General features: G+C 36.2%; 1 long non-coding RNA gene across 1 annotated transcript in view; it reads left to right on the forward strand.

Annotated features, from left to right (window-relative positions):
* The first annotated feature begins 4,616 nt into the window (after positions 1 to 4,616).
* Positions 4,617 to 24,077, forward strand: part of LOC129007316 (uncharacterized) — a 40,367-nt gene continuing 20,906 nt past the window's right edge. Inside the window, exons 1-2 of the long non-coding RNA XR_010127638.1 lie at positions 4,617 to 11,934; positions 13,544 to 13,657. This is a non-coding gene — a long non-coding RNA (uncharacterized LOC129007316). The remainder of the gene's footprint in view (positions 11,935 to 13,543; positions 13,658 to 24,077) is intronic.

The raw sequence follows: 24,077 nt of genomic DNA on the forward strand, positions 1-24,077 counted from the left end.
GATATGCATGGAGATATTTTAAAAACAACTTCACATAAAATTAACAAATTACAGCATTGTGAACTTTTTAGAACCATGCAAGACACAAATTATAGAGAAAGTAATTTATGGTAATTTTCTTAAAGCTTTAAAATATTTTCATTTGGGCTTCAATAAAATGTGTACAAAAGAACTATTTAGCCTGGAGGGGGTTTTGTTTGTTATTTAGGTGTAAGTAAGTATCGGGTCTCCTTCATACATTATAAATAATCTTTGCTGTGCCTCCATGTTCCCCACTGTATTTCTGGAAGGGATTCCAATTAGTTTTCAATTATTTAAACACTGTTAGTATCTAAGCTTTTTCGCTGGAATAATATTGGTATACACTTGATGTCACTGAACATCATCATTATTGGAATGTGCTTCTCACAACAGGTTATTTACGAGCTGAATGTGGTAGTGGCTAAGAAAGTCAGTAGGACTACTTTTCAGTCATGGGAAACTTTCTGGAAAGCCCGTTAATGGGCTGTCATTGATATTTCTTAAGATAGCCAGATACTGTGGTTCAAAACATCTACAAAAGAGAATGTAAAAAGTTAGAAAGGTAACGTCGAATTCTCTCCCATTGGTAATAAAAGTGGTGAAGATAACAGTTGAAGCCTCTTTCAAACAAAATAACCTATTGGTATTAAATTGATAAATATTTTAACCCATGAGTCATAAATACTTAAAATTAATAAATGGTCTTTTAAAGCTAAAAAAAAAACCAGAAAAGTTGTAAGTCAAACTTTTGTAAGTTGGGGACCATATATCCTTTCCTGATAGTCTAAAGTCAGTGTTCTTTGAGTGCTCTTAGCCATGGTACTGAGTATGTGGGCAAGAAAGATCTCCATTTTTTAGCAGTTTAGCCATAGGAGAGGAGAAGGAATCCTGAGACACCTGTGTTTTCTCATTTACAAAACAATATATCTCTGTTAAGAAACCAGCTTACAAATTTAGAGGGAAATTGATAGTTTGCTTTGCATGAACTGCTGTTCTTGTATGTGTATGCCTTGAAGAACAAATAATAGTAATGTTCAAGTGCAATTTTGTCATATTGATTGCTTTGTGGTAGTGCATCAATGTCCGAGGTTCACTCAAATGCTGTAACATTTTGAAAAATTAGTAAGTAGCAGGGACAATGGAAAATTGGTTGTTGCAAGGATAAGCCTTATGTAGCAGATTGATGAGGGCAAAAACTGTTATATTTCATATCTGCTTATGAGGACAAAGGCTATTATGTTCTATATCTGCTGATGAGGACAAAAGCTATTATGCTAGGTATCTATTGATAAATACAATCGTCCCTTGGTATCCATGGGGGATTGGTTCCAGGACCTGCTGCAGATACCCAAATCCATGGATGCTTAATTCCTTGATACAAAATGATATAGTATTTACATAAAATCTAAGCACATCCTCCTGGATACTTTAAATCATTTCTAGATTAGTTATTGTATAATAACGAATACAATATAAATGCTATGTAAATAGTTGTGTTAGTGTATTGTTTAGGGAATAATGACAAGGAAAAAAGTCTGTACATGTTCAGTACAGACACAATTTTTTAGAAAAATATTTTCAATCCACAAATGGTTGAAGCCACGGATGTGGAACCCACAGGTATAGAGGGCCAGGTGTATGCTGTATGTCTATTGTGAAAATTAGTTGAGTTTTAATTATTTGAACAAAGCATTTAATTTTATGTGGCTCATAGTGAAGTATAGATAGCGATGGTGGTAACATAAATGAAGAATTCTTCTGTGGTTGAGCATTTTCTATTGTGTAAAGGACTGCTGTGGCTTCAAAATTTCTTCATCTCTATAAAAACAACCCCCAAAATTAACTGGGCATAGTGTGCTTGTAGTCCCAGCTATCAGGAGGCTGAGGTGAGAGGATCACTTGAGCCTGGGAGGCTGATGCTGGAAGATTTCCTGAGCCCAGGAGGTCAAGGCTGCAGTGAGACATGATTGCATTGCTGCACTCCAGCTTGGGTAATAGAGTGAGACATTGTTTCAAAGAAAAAAAAAATCGTGGGAGGATTGTAAATTTTAATTCCACTAGAACACAAGCATTTCACAGTTGACATGTCAAGTTGAATGCACAGGACCTGAGACAACTTGGTCTTCAGGGTAATTTAATCAGTTTAGCAATTTAATCACCCAGGTTATACCACGGGCCAGGCTACAGCAAACAAGTCTGTGGAGCAGGTGCTCCAAGTGTGTGGAGCAAAATATGTTACTGTACAAATGAAAGCATACCATGGGCAGCCTGCAGAATCCTTGGGGATCCAGGATAAGAAACATGATTTTGTTTATATAACAGTGTAACTGTACTTAATGCGACTGCACTGTACCCTTAAAAATGACAAAAGGGTAAATTTATGTGATGTGTATTTTATCACGCACACACCCATACATGTGCACACACAGAGATGCATAATTTTCCATGATCTGTTTTCAGAATGATTCTGTTTTAGGACCAATATGTAATGGGACCAGCTTGGAGGAACTGAACTCTGGGACCCTTGCTTGTGCCCTTAGGAAGAGTAAATTCCTTTCGTTTCTCAACGTGGAGTAATAGGAAGTGGACAATTTAGGGAGGTGCTTTCTTTTATGTCATCGTCAAAGTGGTATAAGGAATTGCAGTTTTGGTTTATAGATAAAGGAAATTTAACAATACCTTTGAGGAGCATCTTGCCTTCTTACCTCCACATTTAGTCATATGAAATGGGGAAAGAGATGCTGCTGAATTCTGAGTTAGGTGTCCTCCTTGGATAATCTAAATTCATAGGCCCATGTAGGTTGCCTTGGAACCTAGCCCTGTTTTGTTTCTGTGGAAAAACTTCCATTTTGAATTCCACTTAAACAGCTTACAATTCATACTGAGCAATAGAATTGTTAAATTAGAGACTGCATGCAGTTTTATACTTTCACTCATCTTGGTTATACTATCTTTCTCCAAATCATTTGTTTTTCATATGCATTTTCTTATCTTTACCATCCTATGGGCTCTAAGATACCTTGTTACATCATTCTACCTTATTCTGTCATCAAATTTTATTGTGAAAATAGGTTGACATGATAGCCCAATCATTTTGTTTATAAGTAACAGCTAGCAGACAATTTCAGAATTGAAGGCTAGCATAGATCTTAAGGACATTATGAAGAAAAATTTAGCCTCACTAAAGTGGAATAGGAGCAAAGGTTGCCACTGTTCAGCTATTTTTGTTGAAATACAAGCTTCCAGAAATGTGGGACTGGCATTACATGCCTCAGGGCCAACTCTTCCTAGAAAACCTTGTTCCTTCTTTACGCCATCAATATTTGTTTTACACAGCTTTGGGTTTTATGAATAGTACTTTTTTTTAAACATTATTTGGGTACTCTCTTGAAGTTGCCAACTTTTATTTTGCCAAATAAGGATGTTAAAAACACCACCTGCTATTCCCATCATTTCATAAAAGAAAAGACATTTTAAAACACACAAAGGACAGAATTTCATAATAAAGGACAGTCACTTTAAATTGAATACATTTAGTGTTGTGAAAAATTCAGCTATGTCTGTATTTTCTACATAAAAATCCAATAATGTTCTTTAAATTGATTTAAAAACACTCAGATTTCATCTGGGGCATATATCAGTCCCTCTGTTGGAGTTTGGGACTCAGTGGTGTATTTATGCCTGGGAATTTGTCCGAAACCCTGTCTTACGGCAGCAGAAGAGAGAGAGACATGATATGCTATACTACTAAAATTATTCTTGTTTTGCAAGTTATTAAATGAAAGCACTTCAGAAGTAGTTGAAAAAAGCCTTGTAGAATCTAGTTTAATAAGATTATAGAGTCTGTTAATGATCAGAGCATAAATGAAGATGCCTTGTTCATGTGTTTCAAAGTACTGCTGACTTTATACAGTCTAGGAATGCTGCAGAGTCTTTGGTTATTTGACCTTTGGTTTTCCACTTTTGATGTTCTGAAGTGGTTAATTGTGACCTTTAGCCATGAAGCCTGATGTTCAAACATTGCTTTTCTGAGGATGGATGGGGAGAAGGGACAGGTATGAGTTTTAAAATTATTTTAGAGTTTCAGATATTATCTGAGAATTTTATAAATAATTTTATTTGAATTAAATCCTAGATCTAGTTTAGGTTTGAATAATATAGATATGTGTTTCCTGTGGTTAATACCAGTTTTTGAGAAAAGCATGACATATACTTTTATACAGTGAGTTACTGAAAGACCCTTGGAAATGGGATGTCATAGACAATTGATTTTTAAAAAGTTCTAAAGTTATATGGGAGAATGGTCCATGCTTTGGAAATTTCTTTGAAAATATATAGCTTAAACTACGTAAATAGGATAGCACACACCCAAATTTCTGCAGAATTAAATTAGATATTATTTGATAGAAAATTTATGATTAGGAATTCATTGTTTTACTTAATTCATATTTATTGAGGATTCTAGTTTGTGTTAAGTATTGTTGTAAAACTTAGGGATCTAGCAAGGACTTAGACATATCCCTGCCCTCATAGAGTTTATGTTCTAATGAGCAAGCTAGACAATACATAAGTAAATAAAGAATTGCGATATTAAACAGAAAAATGTTGTGGTAAAGACAAATGATGGCAGGTGCTGAGGAGGAGAAAGCTGCTTTAAAATGGATGGTTAGTGCAGGTGCCTTGATTAGGTGACAGTGTAGTCCAGGAACATGGGAAGAAGGCTGTAGGAGGCACAGAGAACAATGGCCTTGTGGTAGCAAATAACTTAGTGTATTCTTGGAACTATGAGAAAATCAACTTGGATGAAGCATGGTGAACTAAGAAAGGGGACACGCTAGGCTCTAATAGGGCCCTAGTAAGTGTTTGCTTAGTGAATGAGTAAATAGATGAGTGAAAGATTTTTGTAGTCTTAATTCTGGCCAGTCCTTATTGCAGATAAAGAGTAATGATGAATCAGGGATAGATATCATTGAGGGTGATGGGCCAACTGGTCAACTCAGAGACTCTAAAGCAGCATCTCAGTTGGTGCCTAAATTTTAAGCTTCATGCTACAGACCCAGAAGTTTGATTTCAGTATATCAACAGTGGTCTAATACCTTGAGGAGGAACTTATTCCAACCAAACACACAGGGACTGATGTATTAATTCAGAATGCTGATCAATTTACATTGAGATCTTATTTTCTAATGACCAAAATACCATATTAATGTATGTTGTAGGGAGCATTCCTTTTTCCAGCGTGAGGGTACTGGCAAATTGAATTAGTAACCAGAAGCTCGCTCAGTAAATTTAGAAGAGGATCAAGATCTTTGGGAGTATTTTGTGTGGGTCAAGTTGATGGTGGATGACATATCCTTGCTCCACAGTGAAGAATAATATTACAAGTGCATGTATTTTTTTGTAGGTCGTTTTTTTCTGATTATAAAATAACAGGTGAATACCTTAGAAAATAACAATTCTGTACAGAGGAGGCCATTGTTAATATTTGTAGTTCTCTACATCAAGATCATGAAGATAATCTATATAAACTTTTACTTGCTTTTTATTTTACTTTTGCTTTTCACATTTTGGTTTTAATACATTTGAAGTCCACATTTGGAGATTATGTGAGGTAAGGATCCAACTTAATATTTTCCAGGGAGTATACCAATTTTCCTATCATCATTTCCAAAATATTTATCCTTTCTCCACTGGCTTGTGATATGACCTGTATCATACACCAGGTTTTCATATGGGTCTCTTTCTCAGCTTTTAAATTCTATTCCATTAGTCTTTGATCATATGCAGTGTTTTTCTTATTGTGATTTTTGTACTATGCCTTAATTTTTTAATAATGCCTTTTAGTTGGATGGTAATTATCCTGGGTTTTCTATGTGGATTATCAGGTCAGCTTCAAATAATGAACACCCTCTCTTCTCTTCCAATTGTTTTGACTTGTTTCTTCTTGTCTTATATTAGCCAGAATGTCATATAGCATATTGAACAGTAGCTATGGTGGTGGCGTTTTTATCTTATTGGACTTAAAAAGAAATACATCAAACGTTTCTCCATTAATTATGATGTTTGCTATAGGGCATTGATAGCCTTCAAAAAGTTAAGAAAGTTCTTTTCTTTCTAGCCTTCAAGGTTAAAAAGTTTTTAAAAATCTTAATTGAATGTGAACTTTATCAAATGCCTTTCTTATGTCTATTGAGATAATCATGTATTTTCTTCTTTAATACATTCCTGTGGTGAAATATGTTAATAGGTTTTCTGATATTAAATTATCTTTGCATTTCTAGAATAAAACCTAATAAGTATTATTAGGGTTATTTTTCTCAAACCCCTGATTGGATTCTGTTAGCTCATATTTTATTGAGTGGATTTCCTTCTATGTTTGTTAGTGAAATTGGCCTATAATTTTCTTTGCTGTCCTCATCTGATAGTTTTAAAGATTGTGTCAAACTGAAAAATGAATTGGGTAGTTTCCACAATTTTTCTAATTTTGGCTAAATTTATATAACATAGAAATGCTCTGTTTCAGTTCAGTGGGACACCCTGTAAGATCGTTGGGTAACACTATTTCAGTTTTTCATGGTTGTCTATTCAAGTTTCCTATTTTATGTTATGCTAATTTTATTGGTAATATAATTTTTCATTCTATTTATTGTAGGTTTTCAAAAATATTTGGCTATAGGCGTTTTATAATAAAACTACTTTTAAAGTCTTTATTATAGCTATAATTTGTTCCCTTATTTAAGTATATTTTGTTTGCTTGCATTCTGTTGTTATTTTGTTGAACTGTTATTTCCTGAGGTTATCAGCAATAATCTTTTTCTAGAAGAAGCTTCTGATAGTATTAACCTTTTTTTTTTCTATACCATTCCATTATTTTTTCTTGGGTTCTACCTTTTATTATTTTCTTTCTTTTTGTTCCTTTGGGTGTGCTCTGTCTCTTGCTTGTGTCTTCAGTTGTGCTTAGTTATTTTTCAGCTTTTCCTATTTTCTAATACATGTATTGAGAACGAATAATTTCCCTCTAACAAACTTGTCCTAATGAGTGTACACATACAGCACTGTCTCCACCAAGTTGAAGATAAACCTTCTTTTCAGGCACATGATAAAGAATTATAACAAATATTAGTAAATTGGAATCATTCAATGTTATGAGAACAATGCAATTAAGCTATGACTCAACAATTAAAGAGTAACTTGAAAAATTTTATATGGTTTCAAATAAAATTCAGGTCACAAAACAATTTAAATAGCAATTAGAAAATATTTTAAACTGAAGGATCATGGAAACGCTACAGATAAAAACTTTTAGGGTGCAGCTAAACAGGACTTTGAGGGAAAATTATAGCTGTAAATCCTATATTAGGAAGGAATAAAAGTGAAGAGAATGTTAAAGTCATGAGCAAAAATTAATGAAATAGAAAATGAATATTCAGTAGACAGTGTTCAGTAGAGAATAGCAAGTAAGCTAAAAGGAATAATAAAACTGAAACTTTTGGCAAGATGGCTGAAGGAAAAAGAAGACTTATAACCAGTATCAGGAATGAAAAAGACTCAAGTGCTGCAAACAGGGAAAAGATAAGAAAATAAAGTGAACAACACATAACATCAGGCTACAGTATGACAACCATTTCATACCTATTCCAATGTCAAAAATCAAAGGTCTGACAGTACCAAGAGTTGGAGAGGATGTGAATCAGCCGTATCACACAGTTTGTTGGTGGGAATGTATATTGGTGCCGCCATTTTATGAGACAGTTTGGCATGATCTTAATAGTTAACCATTTGTATGCTCATCTGCCAAGCACATCCACCTCTGGGTTCAGGAGAAACTTGAAAATATATGCTAGGAGAAATGTACAAAAAGTTCATAGCAGCATTATTTGATAAAGCAGAAACTTGGAAATGATTCAGATGCCCATGGACAGGGGAATGGATAAAGCACATTCTCAAGTGAATATTATATGGCTACAAAATGATTGAACAACATCTGTATTCAAAAATTCTGCTACATAAAATTGAGTGAAATAATTAAGTTCCAAAAGGTCAAATATGCTTAATATTCAAAGAGCAACTTAAACTAAGCCACATACTCTTCAGGAATATATCTATATGTGTGTGCATATCTATTATTTATAGAGAGACATATAGATATATGATGAGTGATTGCAAGATTCAGGAAATATTTTGAGTGTGGGAGGTGGGGGATGGGATGGAGGGAAGATCACATAGCTGTATAAAAATGTCAGTTTTCTAGTTCCTATATTGGGTTCACAGTGTTTATTATTAAAAAAAATAAAACATGGCTTGTATGAACCAATGATCGGAGTGTTACAAAGAAAGGGTTTTGAGGCTGGGCATAGTGGCTCACGCCTGTTATCTCAGCAGTTTGGGAGGCCGAGGCAGGCAGATCACCTGAGTTCAGGAGTTTGAGACCAGCCTGGCCAACGTGGCGAAACCCCGTCTCTACTAAAAATACAAAAATTAGCTGGGTGTGGCGGTGTGTGCCTGTAATCCCAGCTACTTGGGAGGCTGAGGTAGGAGAATTGCTTGAACCCAGGAGGTGGAGGTTGCAGTGAGCCATGATTGGGCCACTGCATTCCAGCCTGGGAGACAGAGCGAGACTCCATCTCAAAAAAAAAAAAAAAAAAAAAAGGATTTTGAACTCAATAAATATTAAAACATCAAATTAACATATTCACATTCTAAGGGAGAAAAATCGTATGATCATCTTAATAGATGCAGGAAATCATTTGTTAGACGTCACCATCCATTTGTGACTAAAGGAAAAAGCAAACAAATTAGGAATACAAGGCAATTTACTTAAACCTGGCAAGGGGTATCTACAGACAATACTGCAGACATCAAACATCATTCTTAATGGTGCAAGTTCATAGCATTCCCAAGACTGAGGAACTTGTCAAGGATGGCTACTACCAATTCTGTTGGTCATCATACTGGAGCTAGCCCACATAGTCAATAAAGAAATTAAAGATGTTAGGACTGGGGCAAGTAATAAAACTCCTCCATAATTGATTCGATTATCTACATGGAACATCCAAAAGAACTGTATACATATTTACATTTGTTGTTTTTTTTTTTTTCTCAGACAGGGTCTTGCTCTGTTGCCCAGGCTGGAGTGGAGTGGCACAAACATGGCCTCACTATAGCCTCCATGTCTTGGGCTCAAGCGATCCTCCTGCCTCAGCCTCCAGAGTACCTGGGACCACAGGCACACCACTATGCTTGACAAATTTTTTAATTTTTTGTAGAGACGGGGTCTCGGCGTGTTTCCCAGACTGAAAATATTTTTTAGAAATAAGAATTTGGCAAGTTAGTTGGATATGAAAATCACTACTGACCATCCTCAACCTACAATGGTTTGACTTAATTTTTTGACATTATAATGGGTTTATTGTGGTATTAAATGCATTTTTGACTCATGATATTTTCACATTACTTTAGGTTTATCAGGACATAACCCCATTGTAATTCAATAGTATGTAATCTGCATACAAAAATCAGTTGCATTTTAATATACCAGCAGATATCAGTTAAAAATGAAAATTTAAAAATATACCATTTACAATAGCATAGAAAAATATGAAATACATAGGAATGAATTTAAAAAGCTATACACACATGTACACATGAGCACATAGCATAATGGAAATGACTAATAAATTCAGTTGCATTAATATGAAGAATTTCTTCTCGCTAAATCTACCATAAAGACACAAGTCACAAACTAGGTGAAGATAATTGCAAATTATATAATTGACAAAAACTCATACCTAATATACAAAAATATTTCATACAAAAAAAAAACGAAAAGAGAAATCCAATAGACAAATGAAGAAAGCATGAGAACAAGTACTTCATAAAAGAGAAACTTGAATGTCCAATAAACAGGAAAAAAATGTTTGCCTCATTATTAATCAGGAAATTCATATTAAACTACAATAAGAAATTTATATTCCCACCACACTGGCAAATACAAAGTGTGATCATACCTGGGGTTAAGAATGTGCGTCTTAAGCACTTACTGGTGAGAATGTAAATTGGTTCAACTACTTTGGAGACTCACGTGACATTACTTAGTAAATTTAAATGTGTGTTCATCCTAAGATCCAGTGATAATACTTCTAGATATTTAAAGTAGAGAAAATCTTACACATATGCACAAGAAGATAAGTGTGAGGATATTCATAACAGTCCTAACATGAAAATAACTCCAGTATTTATCATCAGTAGAATTCATAATTAATTGTGTTTATATGATACTGCAATAAAAAGATCTGTAGCTACATGCAGCAACATGGATGAATTTTACAGACAATTGTGCAAAATAAGCAGGCTACAAAAGAATAATACTACATGATTTCATTTAAATAAAATTAAAAGACCAGACAAAGCTAAGCAATGTATTTTTAGGGTGTACGTGGCATGATTATGAAGGAAGGACATCAAAATCAGGATAGTGGCTTACCTTCGTGAGGGAGGAAGGGTATGTGACTGGAAGAGGGCTACGCAGGAAGTTTCTAAGGTTTTGGCAATATTTCCTTCACACTAAAAATGTGTTTACCCATGTGTTTGCTTTATTATCTTTATCCTTTAAAATACACATGTGTTTTGTTTCCATAGTTATTTGTTTTACAATAAAAATACAATAACGTAGTCCCAGCTACCTGGGAAGCTGAGGCAGGAGGATCATTTGAACACTGGAATTCAAGGTCAGCCTGGACAATATAGCAAGAGCCTGTCTCTAAAAAATAAATAAATAATAAATTTAAAAGTTTCAATGTGATAAGGTATGAAGAACTTAACAACGGCATGGTGCATAGAAAATATTCAATAAATGTTTATTATTGTTTTGTTATTAATATCAAAATGTTTACATCTAGTTATAGCTGCAGCCCATACATTTTTCAGGTACTGCTATTATTTAGCTTGAAGTGTTTAACAAATTTCCCTCATGCTTTAAAACAAGTATTATTTAGTAGACTATTTTAGTTTTCAGGCATATAAGATTGTTCAATCGATCTCTCTTTTTGTCTTATAATAGTGCTGCATTAGACTCAGAAGATGTAGTCTGTATGAAGGTAATTTTTCTGACAGTTATTGAATAAATTTATTTGTAGCTTAAAAAAAGAAAATGTATTTAGATGAATAAAAAATACCTTTGTTTAAATTCCTGCAGTGAAAATAATTTCGGTACTGCAATTCTGTAACTCTCTACTCTTCCTTTCTCTATTACAGTCTTGATTTTGATATCTCTATTTTTGAAAACCCAAGCCTTCTTAGTATTGGAACCATAATAATATTACAGAATAGACTATGATTTTGTGTTTATATGTATTGTTTAGTATTAATTTATACCACCACCAGCAGTGTAAGAGGATGCCTGTTTCCTTGTCCCCTGGTGAGCAGCATTGGATAATATTTAAAAATAATTTTTGGCAATTGGATTTTTTTTCTGTTACATTTATTCCTTTACTTGTTAGTAAACTTTAATTTCTTGAATATATGTATATATTGTCCAATTTTCATTCTATGTGCATATTTATGTCCTTTACTAATTTTCTATTGTGAGAGTAGTGTTTTTGTTTTGTGTTTTTTTCAAAAATTAATTTGTAAAACCAGCTTATATATTTAGGATGGTATCATTCCTTGTTGCAATTTTCTTCTCCCCAGTTTGGAACTGGCTTTAAAATTTCAACTTATTCTTTTTTACCTATTGTCTTTTCTTCCTCTTCTTCAGGAGCAAACATTCCCAGTCTTTTCTTCTTATTTCATGTAGAGCAGTTTAGTCTTCTTTTATTGCAGGGGGAAGATGGTCATTTGGCAGTGATGATGTGGCCCCGATTGCAGAATTGAGTTGGAGGCCGAAGCATGTGAGCTCTGATCCTTGCCAGTTCCGTAAGTCAACAAATAACACATCTATTTAGATAGCTTCCAGACAACAGATAGCTGTGAAATATACTCTCCTTTATGATACAATAGTGATCCTAAATTTAAGTATGTCAAGCATTTATAACCTTCTGACTCCTTGCAAAATTTTATCTCAAGTGATTTTAATATACTGTGCATACTTTATCAGACAATCCAAAGGAAAACATCTATCTGTAGTGAAAGCATAACACTGACGTTTGTCAAAGGTCAAAGATTCAGAGATTTAACTTATTAATAAATCTATAGTATTTTTATACTGTGGTGGTAAAAAAATTTGCAGGATTTTTAAAAACATATTTTAGTTCTTACCAAGAGTTCCTAAGTACATTGTTTTTCTAGTAAAATCCAGTTTGTTCCACATTTTTGACTGAGAAAAGCTAAATCTTTTCTTTTTAGGAAGAAAAGCTCAGTTTTTAAGGAGATTTAGTCCTAAAAATATCAAGGATAGAGGCCTAGGAAATATGTAAGCCTCCACAGACTTCCCCACATTCCCCAAACTACTTAAGATGATCCCCAAATAGGACCAGCCCTAAATGAGCCCTGGAAATAGGGAAGAAGGCTATTTGTATGCCTCCGTACTAGGGACCATCTACTTACTGTCACACAGGAGGAGTTACGCTGAAAGGGGACATTAGAACTGGCCTGCAATGTCACTTTTTCAAAACTATCAGCGGGTGCAGTGGCTCATGCCTGTAATCCCAGCCCTTTGGGAGGTGGAGGCAGGCAGATGGCTTGAGTCCAGGAGGTGGAGGCCAGCCTGGGAAACATGGTGAAACCCCATCTCTACAAAAAATAAAAAAAATTTGCCGGGTGTGGTGGTGCGCATCTGTAGTCCCAACTACTTGGGAGGCTGAGGTCAGAGGAATCACTTGAACTTGGGAGGCAGAGGTTGCAGTGAGCCGAGATCGTGTCACTGCATTCCACCCTGGGTGAGAGAGAGACACCCTATCTCAAAAAACAAAACAAAACGAAACAAAAAACCAGATCCCTAAGAAATAAGTAGAAGAAATTATGGGAGAACCTAAGGATAACCCTTCATTTAGAGCAAGGCTGTCCAATCTTTTGGCTTTCCTGGGCCACATTGGAAGAAGAATTGTCTTGGGCCACACATAAAATACACTAATACTAATTTTAGCTGATGAGCTAAAAAAAAAAATTGCAAAAAAGTCTCATTATATTTTAAGAAAGTTTATGAATTTGTGTTGGGCTGCATTTAACGCCATTCTGGGCCACAGGTTGGACATGTTTGATTTAGAGGTATGAGAGCTAGAGGTGGGGTGGGCTTGGGACAGAAAGTGAGCTCTCTGTGCTGTGAATCAACAGCATCTGAAGCAGTGGTCTGGGAGACCCCAGGGTAAGTATGGCCACATTAAGTAGTACTCTGTGGCAATGGGGCTTCTGACATACCACTGGGCTTTTGCATGGTGCAGTGGCTATTGGCCCAGAAAGGAGAAAGGGTCACATAATAATTGCCACAGAACACTTATTTAACAAATGCTTATGTAGCCTTTATTACCTCCCAGGGATTGTTTTAAATTATTGGTTCTTAACTGGAAGTGGTTTTGCCCCCCCCCAGGGGACATTTGGAAATGTCTGGAGATATTTTTGTTGGCACAACTGGGAGGAGACTGCTACTGGCATCTAGTACGTTAGAGACCAAGGATTCTACTGAACATTCTGAAATGCACAGGTTAGTCCCCACAACAGATTATCAGTCCCCAAATACAGTGTCAAGATGAGAAAACCCTGTTTCATATATTTAATAGATATTAACTCATTTAATCTTCATAGCAACCTTGTGAAAGCTGCTCATTTTTCAGGTAAGGAAATGGAGGCAGATAAGTAACTTGCCCAGTGTCATATATCTGATGGAGACTCCAGGCCAAAGGGAAATATGCATGTTCGAAAAATGCCAACATTCTAGAGAAGAGCAGTTACGTTACTACTAGCCTAAATAAAATTTAAGGTGAAATGATTTACAGACAGGGTAATTTTTTAACAAAAAGGCATAATTCACAATGAAAATAGTTATAAAACTTCAGACACTAAATAGTATAACCCTGAAATATATAAAACAAAATCTGTTAGAATGTAAGGAGTAATTTAAATACAGTGCTAGCTTTTTTTTTTTTTTTTTTTTTTGAGTTGGAGTCTTGCTCTGTCGCCCAGGCTGGAGTGCTGTGGTGTGATCTCGACTCACTGCAAGCTCCGCCTCCTGGGTTCATGTCATTCTCCTGCCTCAGCCTCCCGAGTAGCTGGGACTACAGGTGCCTGCCACCATGCCCGGCTAATTTTTTGTGTATTTTTAGTAGAGACGGGGTTTCACCGTGTTAGCTAGGATGGTCTCGATCTCTTGACCTTGCGATCCGCCTGCCTCGGCCTCCCAAAGTGCTGGGATTACAGGCGTGAGCTACCGTGCCTTGCCACAGTGCTAGCTTTTTAAGAATAGCTTTATTGAAGTATAATCAACATACAATCAACTGCACAAATTTGAAGTATAAAATTTCATACTTTTCTTTTTTTTTGAGACAGTCTCGCACTGTCGCCTGGGCTGGAGTGCAATGGTGCAATCTCGGATCACTGCAACCTCCGCCTCCCGGGTTCAAGCAATTCTCTTGCCTCAGCCTCCTGAGTAGCTGGGATTACATGCACCCCCCCACCACACCCAGCTAATTTTTTGTATTTTTAGTAGAGACAGGATTTCACCATGTTGGCCAGGCTGGTCTCAAACTCCTGACCTTGTGATTCGCCCACCTCAATATATGTCTATGCCTGTGAAATAATGCCACAGTTAACATAATGAACATTTTCCACCATTCCGAAAGTTTCCTCATGCCTGTTTATAATCCCTCCTTCCACCCACTTCGTGCCCTTTCTCCAATTCTGTCAACCAGTGATCTTTCTGTCTTTATAGATGAGTTTGCATCTTCTAGAGTTTTATATAAGTGAAATTATGCAGCATATACTCTTGTTTTGTATGTATTCTTTCACTCAGCATATTTATTTTGTGATATCCATGTTTTTGCAAGTATCAACAGTTCATTCCTTTTTATTGCTAAGGAGCATTTCATTGTATGGATATACCACAATTTGTATATTGATTTACCTTTTGATGGACATTTGGGTTGTTTCTGTTTTTGGCTATTATAAATAAAGATGCTGTGAACATTCATGAACAAGTCTTCGTATGGACATATGTTTTTTTTTCTCTTGGAAGAATACCTACGAATGGAATGGCTGGGTTATATGGTGAGTATGAGTTTAACATTTCAGGAAACTGCTAAACTGTTTACTAAAGTTATTGTTCTATTTTATAGTCTCACCAGCTATGTGAGAGAATTCCAGTTACTCCATATCCTTGCCAACATTTAATATGCTTACTCATTAGGATTTTAGACATTTAAATAGGTATATAGTGGTGTCTCATTGTAGTTTTAATTTGCATTTCCCTAATGCAAATGACTGATGATGTTGAGTATCTTTTCATGTATTTATTTGTCATCTGTATGTCTTCTTTGGTGAAATGTCTGTTCAGATCTTTTGCTCATTTAAAAAATTGGGTGTGTAATAGGGTTCTCCAGAGAAAAAGAATTGACGTGTGTGTGTGTGTGTGTGTGTGTGTGTGTGTATACAGAGAGGTACTTGTTTAAGGAATTGGCTCACATTATTGTGGGGGCTGGCAAGTCCAAAATCTATAGCGCAGGCTGGCCACTGGAGTCCTTGGGAAGAGATGATGCAGTCTCAAGTCCAAAGGCTGGAGGCATAATTTCTTTTTCTTTGGGCAACCTCACTGTTTCCTCTTGAGACCAACACCTGATTGGAGGAGCTCTATCTACATTATGGAGAGTCATCTGCTTTACTCAGAGTCTACTGATTTAAATGTTATTTACATCTAAAAAATACCTTTACAGCAACATCTAGACTACTGTTTGACCAAAAACTGAGTACAATGGCCTAGCCAAGTTAACACTTGAAAATTAACCATGACAGGTTGTTTGTTTTCTTACTGAATTTTGGAAGTTTTTATATTCTGGATTCTAGTCGTCTCTAAGATTTGTGATTGGCAAATCTTTTCTCCCAGCCTGGGTTATATTTTCATTCTCTTAACAGTGCCTATCTAAGAGAATGTCTTAATTTTCATGAAGTCCAATTTATCATTTTTGTCTTTAATAGATCAGGCTTTTGGTGTCATATCCAAGAAATCATTGCCCAGCCAAAGGCATAAAGATTTTGTCCTTTTATTCCTCTACAAGTTTTACAGATTTAGGTTTTACTCTAGGTCTATAATCTATTTTTAGTTAATTTTTGTACATGGTGTGAGGTATGAATTGAAGTTCACTTTTTGCATATGGGTATTTAGTTCTTCCAGCACCATTTGTTGAAAAACAATAGTAGTTTTTTACAGGTCAAGTATGCAAAAACACATATAAGGGTATAAATAACAGAATTAATAATATACCCTCATTTAAAGGCTAAGGATTCTTGAAAGATTTATGGAGCATTTATAAAAATTGACCTTATTAGCCATAGATAAACTCTTGATTTGAGCCACATAACACAATAAAACTGGAAATTAATAATTAAGTGTAAACAACAAGAAGCACAGAAAACCCCCATGTTCTCATCTCATTCTAATATAGTCAAGAAAGCCCGTTTAATCAAGGCAGCAGAACAGCTGCTGCCAATGGTCATTTCCCATTGGTTGGTATTGAGCCTTGGGTTATCTCCTCCAAACGTCTTGTCAGTAATTAATGCTAGCCTTGGTAAATGACATATATGATAATCAGCCTGTACAAAATCTTAGCTAAATTACTGGGGCATGATGCCTTTGAGGAAATGTAATGTTTCCTAGGGACTGAATAGAATGAAAAATAGAATAAAAGCAAAAGCAAGCAACCAACCCCCCTAAAATACCAGAAGCAGTGTATACTTTATATTACAGATTTGCCAAAATTAGGGGTAACTCCCACTTTCTGGTCTTAGCATTACTTTGATCCCTTTAATCCCCTAGTATTTGGAGAATTCAGGGCACCAAGATAAGTCAAAGAGTTTAATAAGTTTGATTCCCAATAAAAGGTGATGCTAAACAACATTTGGCCTCTAGCCCCATGGCTACCTCTAGCATATACAGAGTCTGTGTGCAAATTGCAAGGAGGCACACGTTCCTCTGGGCTGAATCAACCTCACATTAGGCTTGGAAGACAGGATACATGAAACACATACTGAGCACAAACTGCAGAGTTGTATTTGTTGGCTTGGTCTAGCCCTCTCCCACTGTTTTAATTGTCCTAAAGCAGGGATGTTTAATTTTTTGGCTTCCCTGGGCCACTTTCAAAGAATTGTCTTGGGCCACACATAAAATACACTAACACTAATGATAGCTGATGAGCTAAAAAAAAATCACAAAAAATCTTATAATGTTTTAACAAAGTTTACGAATTTGTGTTGGGTCACATTCAAAGCCATCCTGGGTCACATGTGGCCCACAGGCCGTGGATTGGACAAGCTTGTTCTGAAGAATGATGAGACTATGTCTTAGTCTGTGCAGGCTGCTATAACAACATAGCATAGACTGGGTGGGTTATAAACAACAGAGATTTATTTCTCACAGTTCTAGAGGCTGGGAAGTCCAAGATCAAGGTCCTGTCAGACTTGGTGTCTGGCAGGGGCCCACTTCTTGCTGGTTCTCACGTAGTGTAAGGAAGAACTAGCTCTCTGTGGTCTCTTTTATAAAAGCACTAATCCCCTTCATGAATATTCTACCTAACGGCAGGCAACTGTTTCAAACGAAGCAAGTGAAGACTTTTCTTGTCTTCTCATGACAAACATATGGGTTCATGAAGTCATCCTATCATAACTGGCTTTCCTTGTTTGGGAGATGAAGGGTGGGGGTTGTTTTGTTTTAAATATGTGTTTTTAATAAAAATGCCAGTGCAGTCTTCAAAGAGGTTTTTGAGCAAGTGATTTTCAAGTGCAATTTTTTTTTATCCTTCAATGTTGAACATCTGGGAAAGAGACACATAGGCATTGCTATAACTGAATAATAACAGACAACAATTATAATCTGCTTATTCTCTTTCTCTGAGAAAAGAAATATTATTAGATGATGAAGGTTGTCAGGATTTTTCTGAGGGTCTCCCCAAATACTGCTTTACCCAAGTCAGTCTTGGGATAGTGATTAAATCAGATTAGATTAGATCAAGCTCATCCAGTTTTCTTGCCTTCTTGCTGAGAAAATTGCTTATGATTTTCTCAATAGTTCCTTTTTGAGAATAAGTTCTTTGCCTCATCTTTGCAACATGAAAGAGTGTTTTTGCCACAACAATCAGTGTGTTAAGGTGATTTCAATCACCTATTTCTAGAGAAGAATAAAAACTGCATGTAGTTTCTAAATAACAAATTTTCTTACTTCTAGTCCTCAAGGTTTCCAAAAAATTGGAATTTACTTTTTGCTAGGGCATTCCGTTATAATGGATAAAACGTTGTGATACACTGTGAGTTTTTAAAAAACAAGAACAGAAAAATATCTCAATTTTCAAGAATAATATATACAAACACAGAGGTTATAAAACTGAAAAACTTCATTAAAGACTATGTTTTGGTTTACAAAGCTATGTTTTGTATTAGGGAAGAAATGTTAGAAATTGCTTAGTTTTGTCTTTATCTAAAGCATTCTTGAAATTAGACCTCAATATTTCGGAATCCTTGAGGACTAGAATTGAGGAAATTGCCATTTAAAAACTCTAAAGCAAGGCTACCTGGTTTTCAGTTTCAATTCTGCTGCAAATTAATTCTGTGACCTTGGACCAGTAAATAACTTTTTCATGGCTCAGTTTCTTTACCTCTAAAAGGAGAATAGCTCAGAGGTTGACAGAATATGCTGATGACTTAAATGTGTGTTTGAGAGTGTTGGGATGGAAGAGAAGGCTGGGGTGGGGTGGAGGTCAGGAAGGATGGGGGCGAGAGAGAGAGAGTTAAAGATATACTCAAGGTTTCCAGTAAATTAAAGTATCCTTTATGAAGTAGAGAAAAATAAAGAAAGATGAGGAGGTCTGGGAAGGAACATCAATTTGCTTTTGCACAGTTAAGTTTCAGTTGTCTAGTAGCCACCATAAGGAGAGATATAGAATAGATAGTTGAACATACAAGTTTGGATTTCAGGAGAAAGGTCAGACCTGGAGGTAAAGATTTGGGGTCCATCGTATATGAATGGCATTTGACATCATGAGAATGGATGAGGTCAACAAGGGAGTAATTGTAGTTAGAGAGGAGATCCAAAGGTTGCGCCCCAGGGCACTCTGACATTTAGATGTCAGGCATTTAGGTGTCAGAGAATAGTGACTAGCAAGCAAATGGAACCTTTTCCTATAGGATCCTATAGGAAACCTGATCCTATAGGAGCAGCCTATAAGGTAGGAGGAAACCAGGGGAGGGTGGTGTTTAGAAGTCAGTCTTTCTTGATTAATTGAATTAAATGCTGTTGTCAAGTGTATCAAGTAAGACTCACAGTTATCATTGGATTTAGCCATTCAGCAGTGATTGATGACTTTGATAAGAGCAGTTCTGGTGGAGGGATGCAGACAAAGCCTGATTGAAATGATTTCAAGAGACAATGGAAGGAGCAAAATAGGAGCAGCAAGTATAGATATAAAAAAAAGAAGCCTTGCAATAAAGGTGAAAAATGGTATGTAATGTCTTTGAAACAATAGGTGACATATATTGAGTACTTACTGTGTGACAGACACTGTTTCAGGTACTTGTATTTTGTTTAATGAGGAATAAAGAGTTGAGGCAGTCCTTGCTTTGCATGATAGCAAGGACCATGCAAGTGAAAACTATGCAAAGCAATCTTCATAATCAGTGGGAAGGATTATGATTGTCCTGTGACCTTTAAAAATTTTTGTCAAAACAATCAAAACTCTATAACTGGTGATTATTAATGTATTTGGAAGTGAAAAAAATAGTAAAACTAACGTTTATAGTACACTGTAATTTATGACATTAGAAACATTAAAAATTAAAATATTGCATTTTATTCTAAAAAGCTTAGGAGAAATGTGAACATCGCTTGCCTTCTCATCATACAGCTTACCGTAAGAAGGAAGCATCATTTCTACGTTTGGGTCAGTTTCCAACATTTTATCCTTTCCTCTTTCAATGTTGTGAAATGTCTGAGAGTACATTTAATGTGAACTTTTTTATTTTTATTTTTTTTTGAGAGGGATTCTCGCTCTGTTTCCCAGGCTAGAGTGCAGTGGTGCGATCTCCACTCACTACAAGCTCCGCCTCCCGGGTTCAAGTGATTCTCCTGCTTCAGCCTCTCCAGTAGCTGGGATCACAGGTGTGTGTCACCATGCCTGCCTAATTTTTGTATTTTTGGTAGAGATGGGGTTTTGCCATGTTGGCCAGGCTGGTTTCAAACTCCTGACCTCGTGATCCGCCCACCTCGGCTTCCCAAAGTGCTGGGATTACAGGCATGAGCCACCACACTTGACCTTATTGTGAACTTTTTGCTGGTATCAGTTCCTTTAGGGCATCTTCATCCTTTTTGCCACAACCACTTCGCTCATTTATGTCCTTAAGTTTGCCTTCATGATGTCCCTCAGGCTGCATATCTAGAGTCTTTCCAACAGTGGCAGTGTCAACATTTCCATGGTTAGCTCTCTCTTCTGTAACCCCATTTATGTTCAATTTGAATGTCATTTCCAGTGACATCACTTTTTGTTTCCTTGCTGCACTTTCATCTTTTTGGTCAATTCCCTCTTTCAATTATCCAGTTTTGTAAAATGTCACTTGGATTTATTACTGGGAGAGAAGGAGGTAACACAACTACACACTTGGCCATCTCTGCCTGAACTGAATAACACACACACAGTAGCCAATCACCAACAGACTTGGGAAGAAATGATGTGACTGGTCACTGATTGTGATGCCCATCTGTTACTTACGTGGTGATTTGTGGACTGAGGAGCTAGCAGTGAACTTTATATTTTATGCAATTACTCACATTTAATTCACATGGTAACTGAAATTTGAACCATGTTGTTGAGGGACTGGTGTTAATTAAACTTTGGTAACTGAAATTTCTGCATATTAGAATGGTGTACAGAACCTGTGCACAGTGAGGACCACCTGTAGTAATAGCTTTACAGTAAAATATTGATAACAAGATACACATATTTAAGTAAAACCTGACTTGAAGTTGTATACATATCTCTCTATAATGCTACAAATTAATCACACATAAACCTGTACACTCAAATTAGCTTTTCAGGAGACCCATTGCAACATTTCTTCCTCTTCTTTCTACCTTTGTTCCTCTCTCCACAAATAGATCCTCTACTTCCAGTTGTAATATTAAGGCTTTTATGTATTTAAATTGAAACAAGGCATAATAGTTGTATTAGTCCATTTTCACACTGCTATAAAGAATACCTGAGACTGGGTAATTCGTAAAAGAAAGAGGTTTGTTTAATTGACTCACAGTTTCTCATGGCTGGGTTAGGCCTCAGGAAACTTACAGTCATGGTGGAAGGCGAAGGGGAAGCAAGCACCTTCTTCACAAGGTGGCAGGAGAGAGAGAGAGTGAAAGCAAAAGGGGAAGAGCCCCTTATAAAACCATCAGATCTCTTGAGAACTCACTGTCACGAGAACAGCATGGAGGAAACTGCCCCATGATCCAATCACCTCCCACCAGGTTCCTTGCCCAACACCTGGAGATTACAATTTGAGATGAGATTTGGGTGAGGACACAAAGCTAAACCATATCAATAGTGTGTGTGGAGGTAGGGGGTATTGAAGGGAGGACGAGCTGGTTGTGGAAGAGGTAATTGCTTATAACCAAAAGAAGCCCCCTAAAGCTATTAAGTTATATTATTAAATTAAATGTACATCTACCATATGACTCTATCATTCCACTTCTAGGACAACAAAGACTTGCACATGAGTGTTTATCATAGCTTTATTTCTGATAGCCCTAAACTAGAAACAACCAAAATGTCCTTCCACAGGTGATTAGATATATTGTGGTATATTTATACAATGGAGTGCTATTTAGCAATGAAAAGGAATAGACTTAAATGTGGAATCCAAAAAGTCAAACTCATAGAAGCAGAGAGTAGAATGGTGGTTGTCAAGGACTTGGGGCAAAACGAATGGGGAGATGCTGGTGAAAGGGTACAAATTTCAGTTAGACAAGATGAGAAAGTTCTGGAGACCTAATGTACAGATGGTGACTATAGTTAATAGTGTTTTGTATACTTGTAAATTGTTAAGATATTAGATATTTAATGCCCTCACTACAAAACAATAAGTATGTGAGGCGATGGATATATTAAATAGCTTAATTTAATCATTTCACAATGTATACATATATCAAAACATTACATGTACACTGTAAATATGCATAATTTAAATTTGTCAGGTATACCTTAATGGTGGGGGTACAAAGAAAGACACCACCCTCCACAAAAAAAGGAAAGAATACTCAATAGTAGACCTGAAATTTTGGAGTTCTGTGGGAGGAAAAGTGTATGAATAGTATACTAAAGATATTGCAAGAAAAAGAAAAACGAATGGCTACTGACATGTGCAGCAATATGGGTGAAACTTCAAATACTATGCTGAGTGAATGAACCCAGACCAGGAGTAAATACTCTATGATTCTACTTATATAAAATTCTAGAACATGAAAATATTGGGTAACCCAATTCAAGTATTGTTATCTGCTTATGTATAAAAGAAAAAGAATCCTTTTCTTTTTCTTAGAGCATGGTAAGTTGGTTTGGCTAAAAAGGACAAAGTTCTTGATAAGTAAAGTATTGCTTTGCCTTTGGTGATCAGAGTGATCTTAACAAAGAGTGGTACTTAGTAAAACAGTTTCACATCCCTCAGTGTTGCACGGAAACCTTTAACATACCTAAATATCTATGGACTAGAGTTCCTGCTATATCTGCTGGCTGTTGTTTGACACTGCCCCCTCCCCCACCCCAAGTAAGAAAGAGGTTGTAGTAACACCATTTGTCACACACACATAGTTCATCCTAGATTCACCAGGAAATGAGGGTGGACATTTGTGTTTGGTAATTGCTTTTACCCAAAGGAATAATAGTACTTCTCATATCTCTGTGACAGGGAGGTAGTTACAATTTGGAGCCAGATACTTAAATTAACTCTCATGGAGTCTGGGAGATAGGGGCACTCTCTTCCTTGATGTTTACATTTCAAAGAGATGGCTTCCAGGTCCTTGAGAAAGACATTCCTTGGTTGTAAAGCTGGCAAGAAGGTTTGTTTAGCTTTTGAAAAAGATTTACAGACATCTCAAAGAATTTACAATTGCAAATTTTCTAAAGGAAATGCTCCAGGAAAATGGAGAGGAGGTGTCTTTCCCTTTCTCTCCCTTTTTACACCAGGATTTTTATTTTTATTTTTTTTTGGATTTGGGTTTACCCTTACAGTACTTATAATCTGAAATTCCTTGAATGTGGTCCAAAGTATATTTCTGTTCATTTGACCTCACTGGAGACTAGAGAAGAGTCTCCAAATATAATTTAACTTTGAAAAGTAAACTTTCTCCTTCAGGCCACTAATTAACTTACTCCAATTATTGTTATCCAAGCCATTTCTTGGTTTGTTCACTATCTCAACAAAGGAAGGCATTTTTAGGTAAGTTTAACCAACCCTGCTTTGGAGAAAGCCCTTCAAATTAAGTTCTCTTTTATTCTGGCAATGCCAATGAATATTAAATGTCAGATGTTTTGCCTATTGTCCTGGGCGCCAGGGACAAATGGTAAAAAAGACAGGCATGCTTCTGTTCCCTCTGGAGTTTATGTTCCGGCAGGGAATGAGACATTTAACCGGTGGTATTACCAGCAGGAGCAAGTGCCATGAGTGTGACTCATGGAAAAGCACAAAGTGCCATCTATAGGACAATATTGTGAAATGTCCTAACCTGGAACTGCAAGAGGTCAAATTATGGAGGGCCTGCAAACCTTAATAAAGATTTAGGATTAAAAATTCAGTGCCTTGAGCCTGTTCCTAGAGCTTTTGATTCTTTGGGTTTGGTGCAGCTCAAGAACCCATACTTTAACAAGCTCCTCTATAGGATTCTG

Source organism: Pongo pygmaeus, chromosome 9 (assembly GCF_028885625.2).
Source record: "Pongo pygmaeus isolate AG05252 chromosome 9, NHGRI_mPonPyg2-v2.0_pri, whole genome shotgun sequence".
NCBI lineage: Eukaryota > Metazoa > Chordata > Mammalia > Primates > Hominidae > Pongo > Pongo pygmaeus.